We start from the raw sequence: 13,247 nt of genomic DNA, 5'->3' as shown, positions 1-13,247 counted from the left end.
ACGTTGAGGTACGTTTCGTTTTGATAAATATGTCTTTGAATATTTATTTATGTGGCGTTTATGTTCGGACTTGTTAATTGCATAGTGATTTGCATGTTATGGTTAAGGGTGACGTTCCTAACGGAAGTACCCTATGGTGATGTTTGGTTGTTGGACGAAGGGCGTAAGACTTGGTGTAACCAAGCATTCCTTAGTATTTGGGGAATGTTATTACCAAGCCACGGAAATGGTTTTGGTGTTCGATTGTTTAGCGCGTGTTCGCTTTTGGTGTTGAAGTGATGAACCATGAGGTTCGTCGGGTGATTGGAACCTTTGAGGCCGAGTGTTTAAAATCTCGATGTGTGTTGGTAATGGAGTCTTTATGACGCGACATTAGGTGCCTCTTTTATACCTACTAGCGTGGTGTCGACTCTGATTGTGTTGTGGTTACATTGTACTTAGGGTACCGGGAGAAACCCGTAGGTACATGAGTGACTAGGTGAAACTTGACAAACTAAAGCAATTGGATAATTGCGAGGGTATGGTTTGTGTAATCGTGGTACACTTTTCGTTCGAAGTGTTTAAGGATTGATTTAAATCCTTCGTGTGCTCAAGGTTAGAGCAAGGTGTGGTGATGGGTCGTGTGTACCCAATTGTTGGTAAAGTCTACCTTTGGTAGCATCGTACGGGTGTACGAGTTGTGATATAGGAACGTGTTTCCAAGTGGGGGAGTCGCACTCCTGCGCGAGGAAAGTGTTAGTGTGATATTTCGGATGATGATTTTGGTAGATCTGGAATTTTTACCGAGACTTAGTTTTGGGTCCATTCGTGGTAGAGTGCGATTTCGGATAAATTGTACTTATGGTTTGGATTGGAATCCCACCGAGGCGGTAATGTGGTAAATCTCGTTGAGAGATAATGGACGTGTTTGGTGAGCAAGGTGAAATCCTTCGGTTAAGGAAGGTGTGTGTCGGGTTCTCTTTTGGAGAATTCTTGTTCGGTACCTATGTTTGATATAGGTGGTTCTTGCTCGATTATGGTATGTAGTTGATGAAGCATGACCTTCGGGGTCCGCTGACTTCATCGTGGTATTGATGATTAATGAAGCATGACTTTCGGGGTCCGCTGACTTCATTATAGTATGGTTGCGTGATGGAGCATGATCTTTAGGGTCCGCTGACTTCATCATGGGAGTACGTGATTGATGGAGCATGATCTTTAGGGTCCGCTGACTTCGTCATGAGCGTGGTGTTGAGATCGGTGAAGCATGATCTTCGGGTCCGCTGACTTCATCCGGTATTGAGATCGGTGAAGCATGATCTTCGGGTCCGCTGACTTCATCCGATATTGAGATTGGTGGAGCATGACCTTCGGGGTCCGCTGACTTCATCAAGAGGGTTGTGTTGTGGGACGTGAATATCGGGTTGTTCGTATTCACAATATTTCGGGTAGTACGAATGTCCCTGTTGGTTGGGCTCATAGTTTGAGGTAGTGAATGTCGGGTAGTTCGGATTCACTAAGGTTCGGGTTGTACGGCCATCCTCGGTTATACTATGTGGCGGTAGTAGTGAATATCGGTTTGCGCGTATTCACGATGACTCGGGTTTTGCGGTCATGTCGTTGTGAGATATATGGATTGGGTTGGTGGATTTCGGGTTGTGCGAATTCACTAAGGTTCGGGTTGTTTCGACCATCCTCCATATGTGTTTTGGCTCGGGTTGCTTCGGCCATGTTGAGTTGTAATCTATTGGTTGTTTGATACACCAATGGTGGGGTCGTGAGGACCATGTTGTGGGAACTATCGTGTGACAACCCGGAAATTTCCAACCAAATTTAAACTTTAATCTTTATATGTTTCCGACACGATAAGCAATATTTGTTAAGTTAAATTGCAATAATTTTAAACTATGTTCATACATTCATTCAACCTCGACCAAGTTCCAACGATTCACGAACCATTAAACGAATATGATTATATATGTATATGTGTATATATATTATAACTTGAAACGTAAATAAAATATTAGATTAAATACTTTATATGATTGTATCTGTTTCAAAATGTTTATCAATGGAATTAGAAGATAAGATCAAATGATTGAATTATCAGATATATTGAATTATGATTACAAGTCTCGGTTGAAAGGCCCACGTTGATTTGAGAAATCTTTCCATTTTAACAATATTCGGAAAATGGTAAAGTGATTTATAAATAAGAACAAATTGTCAATCATTGAGAACTAGACAAAGGATAGTGGAAGATTGAATCTCATAAAGACTCGATTGATCTATTTAGTTTCAAACGTACAAAAACGTTTTCAGTTTAAAAAGAACTTTATTATTAAAACGTATATAACTTTTATAAATATCTAGAACCATTTTTGACAACTCATTACTTAACTAGTATGATAAAGATAACGATATTTATATTTTATTTTATTAAATATATATAACGATTTAAATTAATATTATATATATTTATACGCGTATTATACGTACATAGTTTTATACTTTTACTATACTTAAACTTTACCTTTACTGTATTTTTACTTTACTTTTACTTTAATAATTCACTTTAATAATTCATACTTTAATAATTCACTTTAATAATTCATACTTTAATAATTCACTTTAATAATTCATACTTTAATAATTCACTTCAATAATTCAAAAATCTATTATAAATAGAATTCAATAGGTTTCATTATTTCATAGAAACTTGAAAATATTTTTCTCTAAACTCTCTCAATCGATTTACATATATATATTTACTCCGTATTATTTTAAGATATTATTAGTATACATAAAATATTACGACGGAGTGCTGTCCGAGTGGTTTCGAAATTGTTTTTCGAGTAGGATAGGATTAAGGAAATTATGGGTTATAGCTATGGAGGTGATTGAGTATGGTTCATGGGTATGCTCATGAGGTCAATATAGTGTCTATCATTTCCGTTGCGTCTACATACCTTTCCTGCAATATTGAATCTCAATATTGATACGTGAGTACTCATAATTTAACTTTTACATACTAATAGTGTATCCCTGACTAGTGCTCGAGTATTTAGGATTATGCATGCTTGTACTTTTGATATTGCCCTTAGACAGGTTAGGTTGAATATTGAATTAGTTACACTTGCGGTTGAGATAAGGTATAAGATATGCATGTCCTTGGAAAGCTAGCGAAAAATTAAGAACTTTTCCTTTAGATATCGAATTGTTTCGATGAACGGATTAGAAGTTATAATCAATTGAATTTTTGATATTTTTATTAAAAATGATTATTATTATCGTCGTTTTTTATCGTCGTTCTAGTTTTATCTTATTATTATCATTATTATTATCTTTATCAATAAAAGGGATTTATCATTAAAAATTGTTAATTTTTTTTATTATTACTATCGTTATTATCGTTAAAGTTATAATTAGTATTATTATTATTATCCAATTATTATCATTATTATTATTATTAGTATTATTATTATTATTATCATTATTAATATATATCATTATTTAAAAATGGTTATTGTTATTGTTATTAATATTATTACTATATTATCATTAAGATAATTATTAGTATTATCGTTAATAATGTTATAGTAACTATCATTATTAATATAAGTGTAATTAAAACAAATATTTGTAACACCTAATTATTTTGATTACTATTATTATCATTATTATGAACACGATATAAAAGACGATTAAAAGCTATTAAACGAAACGATTAGGAAATAATGAGTAAGAGTATCATGATGAAATTAAAATATTATAAGATATTGATTTAGATAAAATTACCGTTCTTATTATTTTTATCATTACTATTATTATTAAAAGTATCGTTAGTATTAAAACTATCATTTTAACAAAAATTATCATTTTAATAGAAATGTCATTATTACTATAAAATATCATTATTATTATTATTTTAAATAGAATTATTATTTTAAAGATAATATTAAAAATTATCGTAAATATTAAAGTTATCATAATTAGAATTATCGTTTTATCATAATGTCATCTTAGTAATTATAAATATTGATATTTTTATAATAATAATTATTATTACAAAATAATACAACTTTTACTTACTATCATTATAGATATTATTTTATCAAATAAATATGTGATACAAACATATTTTACTACGTGTAATAACTTACTTTAATAATACCTATCATATTATCTTTATGATATTAAATGAACCCTATAAATTTTATTACTTAATATATATAAAAGTATATTTTATTACATAAATTTAATATAAAATTTTATTTATTAATAAATAAATTATATTATTACTCTAATAAATCTTTTAAAAATATTTAAAAATATAAAATGACGATATTTAAGCTATATATTAATCATGTATAGATTTTTGGAAATTATTTTGAGTCAAATTTACTTTTGTTGACTTTTGCATATTAGTCTCGAGCATTAGGATTGTGGTACACTATGACTTGACCTAATTTGTTAGACAAATATTGACCAACACATAATTATATATAATTAATTTAGGTTCGTGAATCCGAGGCCAACCTTGCACTTGTTCAATGACGTTATATGTATTTTTACTACGAAATACAGTATGGTGAGTTTCATTTGCCTTTTTATCCTTTATATTTTTGGGACTGAGAATACATGCGCTTTTATAAATGTTTGACGAAATAGACACAAGTAATTGAAACTACATTCTATGGTTGAATTATCGAAATCGAATATGCCCCTTTTTATTAAGTCTGGTAATCTAAGAATTAGGGAACAGACACCCTAATTGACGCGAATCCTAAAGATAGATCTATTGGGCCTAACAAACCCCATCCAAAGTACCGGATGCTTTAGTACTTCGAAATTTATATCATGTCCGAAGGAGGATCCCGGAATGATAGGGGATATTCTTATATGTATCTAGTTAATGTCGGTTACCAGGTGTTCACCATATGAATGATTATTTTTGTCTCTATGCATGGGACGTATATTTATGAGAACTGGAAATGAAATTCTTGTGGTCTATTAAAATGATGGAAATAAATGATTATGATAAACTAATGAACTCACCAACCTTTTGGTTGACACTTTAAAGCATGTTTATTCTCAGGTGTTAAAGAAATCTTCCGCTGTGCATTTGCTCATTTTAAAGATATTACTTGGAGTCTTTCATAGCATATTTCGAAGAACGTTGCATTCGAGTCATTGAGTTCATCAAAGATAATTATTAAATCAATTTATAGTTGGATAGTGGATATAATGAAATGGTATGCATGCCTGTCAATTTTCAATGTAAAGAAAGTTCGTATTTTAAAAACGAATGCAATGATTGTAAAATGTATCATATAGAGGTCAAATACCTCGCAATGTAATCAACTATTGTGAATCGTTTATAATGTATATGAACGGGTCCTTTCAGTTGGTATCAGAGCGGTGGTCTTAGCGAACCATGTCTGCATTAGTGTGTCTAACTGATAAGTCGTTAGGATGCATTAGTGAGTCTGGACTTCGACCGTGTCTGCATGTCAAAAGTTTTGCTTATCATTTTTAGTCGGAAATCATCTGCTTATCATTCTTAGGAAATTACCTGCTTATCATTACTAGTCTAGACACGTCTTGCTACATTAATTGCATGAGTAGTGTATAGACACAATTCATATCTTAGCGTATCTGCTAAATCATATCTTATCGTATCTGTTACTTTAAACTTTACCTGACATATCCCGCAAATCCCTCCGTAATATACCAAAATCTTTTGTTCTATATCTATGGATATTCTATGTTATTAGAATACCATCCGATAACCGAAAATCATTTCATATCGAAAAAAAAAAATCCTTATTCAATCGTACGAAATGGAATTCATCATTAATTCAAGTTTCTCGGATTCCGAAATGGAATCCCACTCCAGCTCTGAAAGCAGTGTGACTGGAATGGATCAACCAATCAGCCATCATCTATTCTGGATGAATTGGGGATGGGTTCGTAGCCTCCTCAATCATTGGAGACAAGAAGAAGGTGATCCATTCCATCCACCCCATTGCCCTCTTAACGAAGAACCTGAAGCACTTACCGGCGAACCAATCCGAAACACCATTTTCTCTCTCATTTCCAGAGTATCTCGTCACGATTATATACTACATCAAATTCTAGATTATATTTATCCGCTCATCCGAACCGACAATCACCCCGGTATAATAGAAGAAGTCAACGAGCTTCGCGCTCGGGTAGTGGCTTTGGAGAATATGGTGCAAAGATTACAAACACCAGCAGCAGCACCAGCAGCATAACCAGTACCACCATCATCAACGCTAACAGTACCATTACCACCTCCAACCACAACCGCATCGTAAACCTCAACTTCACAATCTGTCCCACGAGCATCAACGCCATACGCACCATAGATACCAAAGAGTACCAACAACAATAACTGACGAAGTATTAATTCATAACTTCATTGGAGAAACATTCCGCGGCGATTATGTAATCTCTAAAGTCTTAGAGATTATCTAATCTAGCCCTAACCATAAATCAGTTAAGCGAACCAAAATGATAGAAGGAAGAGTAGAAACCCTGACAAAAATGGTGTCTGATTAACAAGCTAAACTTGCTTTACCAACAGCATCAACAGTACCGTCAGCGTTACCAGCATCGTCAGTACAGTCAACATCCGAATCAACAACACAGATAACATCACAAACTCCGTCAGTTCAAGAATCATTGTGGACATCATTACGAATCAATAACGTGTATATTGTATCAACGAGTTATGAAGAATTAACTCATTCCCTCTAAAGAAATTATATGTATATTATATATATATATATATATATATATTGAAATAAATCTTTCCGTGCTAAGCTATTGTGTGTGAATCTTAACTACTCGGTTAATTCATATTACAAATATGCAATAATGTACGTCCTTCGGCCGTAACTTAACCAGCGTTAACTACAATCTCTGTCGCAATTCAACAAATTCCAATTCATAATAAATCAAGTATATATTTGATTTTACACTTTCATCATCGATGTACCTGAAACTTTTCAGATAACATCATTCGTACTTTGCGAAATTCACAAGAATTCCACGAACCGAACATCATACATCAACAAATAACGAAGTATTGATTCATAATTTCAATATCATTAAATAAATACTGCGTAAAAGTTATGTACTTTTTAAAGCCTTTAGGGATTATTCAATTATAGTTTCAACCGTAAATCAAATGAGTTTAATTTAACACTAACTCATTAAATCTATGTTACATCTGAAGAAAATATACATATATATATTTTCATAAAGACTGTAATAAAATTCTTTTGTACAAAATATTAATTGTGAAATTTTTTTAACGGGTAGGTAATACCCGAGAGATATATAAATTCACAATTAATATGTTACATTCTTCGAATCTGATTCAGTAAATCATCCATTATACTCCCTACTTTCACAACAATATACATTCTTTTATAGAAATCAAAACAACCATACTCATTCAAAATTTAATTACATATTCTGATTTTGAAATCTCAAAATTCAAATTGAGATATGACCAAAATCATCACTCTTAGATCCTTACATCTTTCACAAGCTATATTTTGACTTCAAAACTGTGTTAGAACATCAAATGTATGTTAACGATTACAATCTGTGTTCAAACCCTTCGAAAATTTCTGAAGACACTTCGAATGATGAGCAATCGAGATGATGATCCAACCACATGTTACCCACAGTTATGTACCCGAAAAACTCTTGAAACTAAAGTAAAAGTTTAAACAACGTATCCGCGTCAGATTCTTTGGAATTTATTAGCAAAAATAACTTTGCGACTCCTATTCAAAGTAGCCAGTTTTGTCACAGCTCCAACAAGTCAACTTCGACTTTTCAGTCAGATTAACCTTATTATAACCTTGAGATATACACCATCGTTACCAGGGAACCTTTTACATTCCACCACATTATTAGCAGATGTACCAACAACTTCATTACCCTTTGACTTTAGCCTCTCCAAAAAGTCATTATAATTATTCATTGAAACCCCATCATTTACTCATTCGCATCTTGTAATGAGAATTGCCATACGAATCATTGGGAATTAGCAATCAGTATTTTGAAATCTCGCAGCATGTCTACGCCAATAGTTATATGTGTATATATAACGTCTATCTTCTGGACTTAATTTGAATGTGAAGTTTCTGAAAAACACTCCGAACTACGAATTGGTTCTCCGAAAAAAAAAAAATTTCTGATGAAGCAGCAAAAACTATAAACGACTTTAAATGGTAAAAGCTGGATGATAATGATGAAGTGTGCTGGCAAAGCGCAGAAAAAGAGGAGTTTTGGAACTGGAAAACGGATTGAGCAAAGTAGGAAGGAGGCTGTGGACAAATTACAAAGACTGAACCTGACTTCAAAGGATCCAAATGATTCAGTACCTGCTGAAGTCATTAACGAATATATTGCTCCTGACTCTAAACCCCTGCGAACAATATTCTTCATCATCCTCTGATATTAGAAATTCTAAAATATCATCATATCTTTCATTATAAATATCCTCCATATTTCTGAAGATATTTTCTTAATTTTTCTTATTTGAAATCATTTACCTCTTCGCGCTATCTGTATTACATCATAAAAGAAACTATTTTAGTTTCTAAATTCTGAAACATTCAAGTTTAAAATAGGAATATTTTGAAGTAGTGTTGGGAACTGAAGCATGAATTAGTATAATATAATGACACTTGATCAATGTGATTATATTACAGTAAGTCATGCTGATTTTCTAAATGAAACGTGATGATTCACAGATCATAACATCATCATGTGCCATGTTATATGACTCTTGTATTCTATTTAACCTCTAAAATATCAAGAAAATATTTCTTGATGATTCGGCCTTTTCCAAGGTATTCTAGTAATTTGACAAGTTAAGATCGTGCCATCACAATTTTCTTCCTAGAACATTAACAATGTTCATTCCGAAATTCATATATGTGAATTCTGGACCATTACAAGCGGTGCTTAATTGCAAGAAGAAGAAACAAAAGGACAAAACTCCGAAATAGAAATTGGGATATAAATTGCAGCAAATAAAAGAGAGCATTAACTGTGAATGATAATGATTATAGAAGACAGAAGCAGAGACTTTGAAATATAAGGGAACATATAAAGCCCAACGACAAACCAGAAATTATAAACCATATATATCGATGCATATAGCAATATAAAGACACGGGAGAACTAGAAACACTATAAACCCAAGAGTATAGTAGAAGTAAATAGATTCTTTTGGTGGTAGATGAAAAAGAAGAATGACCGATATGAAAGTTAGAAGTATATCGAGAATCAGAACTGGATGGAGCATATTGATGAATACTTTAAAATATGAGTTGAGGGGGAAAGAATAGAAGGTGATGAAACATGACTAGGAACTTAGAAATCAACAGATTTAACTCACACAATGGCGGAATAAGTGAATCAAACCCTCTACTGAATAGGTTAAGTTTTTTTTTTTTTTTGATTAATTTAGTCAAACCACAACTAAATCAAGTATGATTAGATCAACACCTAGATCTATTATTCACCACCTGGGTGATTTGGACTGAGAGAGAATCGGAGGAGCTCACTAGATCTGAGTGTGTGTAACAAATTAGAGGCTTAACCTAAAATGAAGAACATAAGACTTTATATACCCCTGCTGTTGACTCACCCATACGATTCATTCATCACACGTACGAGTTGGCTTCACCAGCCGTACGGGTGATCACTCACTCGTGTCTTCTCATTTAGATTGTAATTGTGACTTAGCTCAGCATCAACCGTGCATATGAGCCTGTCAGCCGTACTAGTGAGGCTTCACTCGTACATCTGGCTAAGTCTAACATAGTCAAACATCTAAATCTCGTTCCTGCAGTTCCTGTAACCATATACAAACACGGATAGGATAATAACGAGCAATCATGGTGGCCTGTAAACTGTTGTACCTGCAATGGACGTGGGTAGATGTCTAGGGAATTGCATAAAATGCATCAACAGAAGGTGTGAGTTGTAAGGAAACAAAGGAGGTGAATTGATAAGAAAATCTCCGACAGAACAATTAAAATGGACGATCGCATTTAAAGCGGATCCTAATTCCCTTGATTACCGGAGAGTCAAATCTTATTAAGAAGATTTTCTTCAAATCCCTTAAAATCTGGGAATGAATCATATCTACGTCAAATGATAAGATGAATCTACACTTACTCATTTCACTCTTCTATGTTAGCTTCATTCGTACTCTTCATATAAATGAATTGTTTATCCAAATTAATCGCTGATGATAAAACTCTAATTTTCAGCCCGTATGCATCATGAAAACATACTTATTATCACTCACGACCTTTTCACTCAAATTTCGGGACGAAATTTCTTTAACGGGTAGGTACTGTGACAACCCGGAAATTTCCAACCAAATTTAAACTTTAATCTTTATATGTTTCCGACACGATAAGCAATATTTGTTAAGTTAAATTGCAAGAATTTTAAACTATGTTCATACATTCATTCAACCTCGACCAAGTTCCAACGATTCACGAACCATTAAACGAATATGATTATATATGTATATGTGTATATATATTATAACTTGAAACGTAAATAAAATATTAGATTAAATACTTTATATGATTGTATCTGTTTCAAAATGTTTATCAATGGAATTAGAAGATAAGATCAAATGATTGAATTATCAGATATATTGAATTATGATTACAAGTCTCGGTTGAAAGGCCCACGTTGATTTGAGAAATCTTTCCATTTTAACAATATTCGGAAAATGGTAAAGTGATTTATAAATAAGAACAAATTGTCAATCATTGAGAACTAGACAAAGGATAGTGGAAGATTGAATCTCATAAAGACTCGATTGATCTATTTAGTTTCAAACGTACAAAAACGTTTTCAGTTTAAAAAGAACTTTATTATTAAAACGTATATAACTTTTATAAATATCTAGAACCATTTTTGACAACTCATTACTTAACTAGTATGATAAAGATAACGATATTTATATTTTATTTTATTAAATATATATAACGATTTAAATTAATATTATATATATTTATACGCGTATTATACGTACATAGTTTTATACTTTTACTATACTTAAACTTTACCTTTACTGTATTTTTACTTTACTTTTACTTTAATAATTCACTTTAATAATTCATACTTTAATAATTCACTTTAATAATTCATACTTTAATAATTCACTTTAATAATTCATACTTTAATAATTCACTTCAATAATTCAAAAATCTATTATAAATAGAATTCAATAGGTTTCATTATTTCATAGAAACTTGAAAATATTTTTCTCTAAACTCTCTCAATCGATTTACATATATATATTTACTCCGTATTATTTTAAGATATTATTAGTATACATAAAATATTACGACGGAGTGCTGTCCGAGTGGTTTCGAAATTGTTTTTCGAGTAGGATAGGATTAAGGAAATTATGGGTTATAGCTATGGAGGTGATTGAGTATGGTTCATGGGTATGCTCATGAGGTCAATATAGTGTCTATCATTTCCGTTGCGTCTACATACCTTTCCTGCAATATTGAATCTCAATATTGATACGTGAGTACTCATAATTTAACTTTTACATACTAATAGTGTATCCCTGACTAGTGCTCGAGTATTTAGGATTATGCATGCTTGTACTTTTGATATTGCCCTTAGACAGGTTAGGTTGAATATTGAATTAGTTACACTTGCGGTTGAGATAAGGTATAAGATATGCATGTCCTTGGAAAGCTAGCGAAAAATTAAGAACTTTTCCTTTAGATATCGAATTGTTTCGATGAACGGATTAGAAGTTATAATCAATTGAATTTTTGATATTTTTATTAAAAATGATTATTATTATCGTCGTTTTTTATCGTCGTTCTAGTTTTATCTTATTATTATCATTATTATTATCTTTATCAATAAAAGGGATTTATCATTAAAAATTGTTAATTTTTTTTATTATTACTATCGTTATTATCGTTAAAGTTATAATTAGTATTATTATTATTATCCAATTATTATCATTATTATTATTATTAGTATTATTATTATTATTATCATTATTAATATATATCATTATTTAAAAATGGTTATTGTTATTGTTATTAATATTATTACTATATTATCATTAAGATAATTATTAGTATTATCGTTAATAATGTTATAGTAACTATCATTATTAATATAAGTGTAATTAAAACAAATATTTGTAACACCTAATTATTTTGATTACTATTATTATCATTATTATGAACACGATATAAAAGACGATTAAAAGCTATTAAACGAAACGATTAGGAAATAATGAGTAAGAGTATCATGATGAAATTAAAATATTATAAGATATTGATTTAGATAAAATTATCGTTCTTATTATTTTTATCATTACTATTATTATTAAAAGTATCGTTAGTATTAAAACTATCATTTTAACAAAAATTATCATTTTAATAGAAATGTCATTATTACTATAAAATATCATTATTATTATTATTTTAAATAGAATTATTATTTTAAAGATAATATTAAAAATTATCGTAAATATTAAAGTTATCATAATTAGAATTATCGTTTTATCATAATGTCATCTTAGTAATTATAAATATTGATATTTTTATAATAATAATTATTATTACAAAATAATACAACTTTTACTTACTATCATTATAGATATTATTTTATCAAATAAATATGTGATACAAACATATTTTACTACGTGTAATAACTTACTTTAATAATACCTATCATATTATCTTTATGATATTAAATGAACCCTATAAATTTTATTACTTAATATATATAAAAGTATATTTTATTACATAAATTTAATATAAAATTTTATTTATTAATAAATAAATTATATTATTACTCTAATAAATCTTTTAAAAATATTTAAAAATATAAAATGACGATATTTAAGCTATATATTAATCATGTATAGATTTTTGGAAATTATTTTGAGTCAAATTTACTTTTGTTGACTTTTGCATATTAGTCTCGAGCATTAGGATTGTGGTACACTATGACTTGACCTAATTTGTTAGACAAATATTGACCAACACATAATTATATATAATTAATTTAGGTTCGTGAATCCGAGGCCAACCTTGCACTTGTTCAATGACGTTATATGTATTTTTACTACGAAATACAGTATGGTGAGTTTCATTTGCCTTTTTATCCTTTATATTTTTGGGACTGAGAATACATGCGCTTTTATAAAT

The sequence above is a fragment of the Rutidosis leptorrhynchoides genome, chromosome 1, assembly GCF_046630445.1.
Source record: "Rutidosis leptorrhynchoides isolate AG116_Rl617_1_P2 chromosome 1, CSIRO_AGI_Rlap_v1, whole genome shotgun sequence".
NCBI classification, from domain to species: Eukaryota; Viridiplantae; Streptophyta; class Magnoliopsida; order Asterales; family Asteraceae; genus Rutidosis; species Rutidosis leptorrhynchoides.
The sequence above is the reverse complement of the archived record's forward strand: the minus strand, read 5'-3'. Positions refer to the sequence as shown.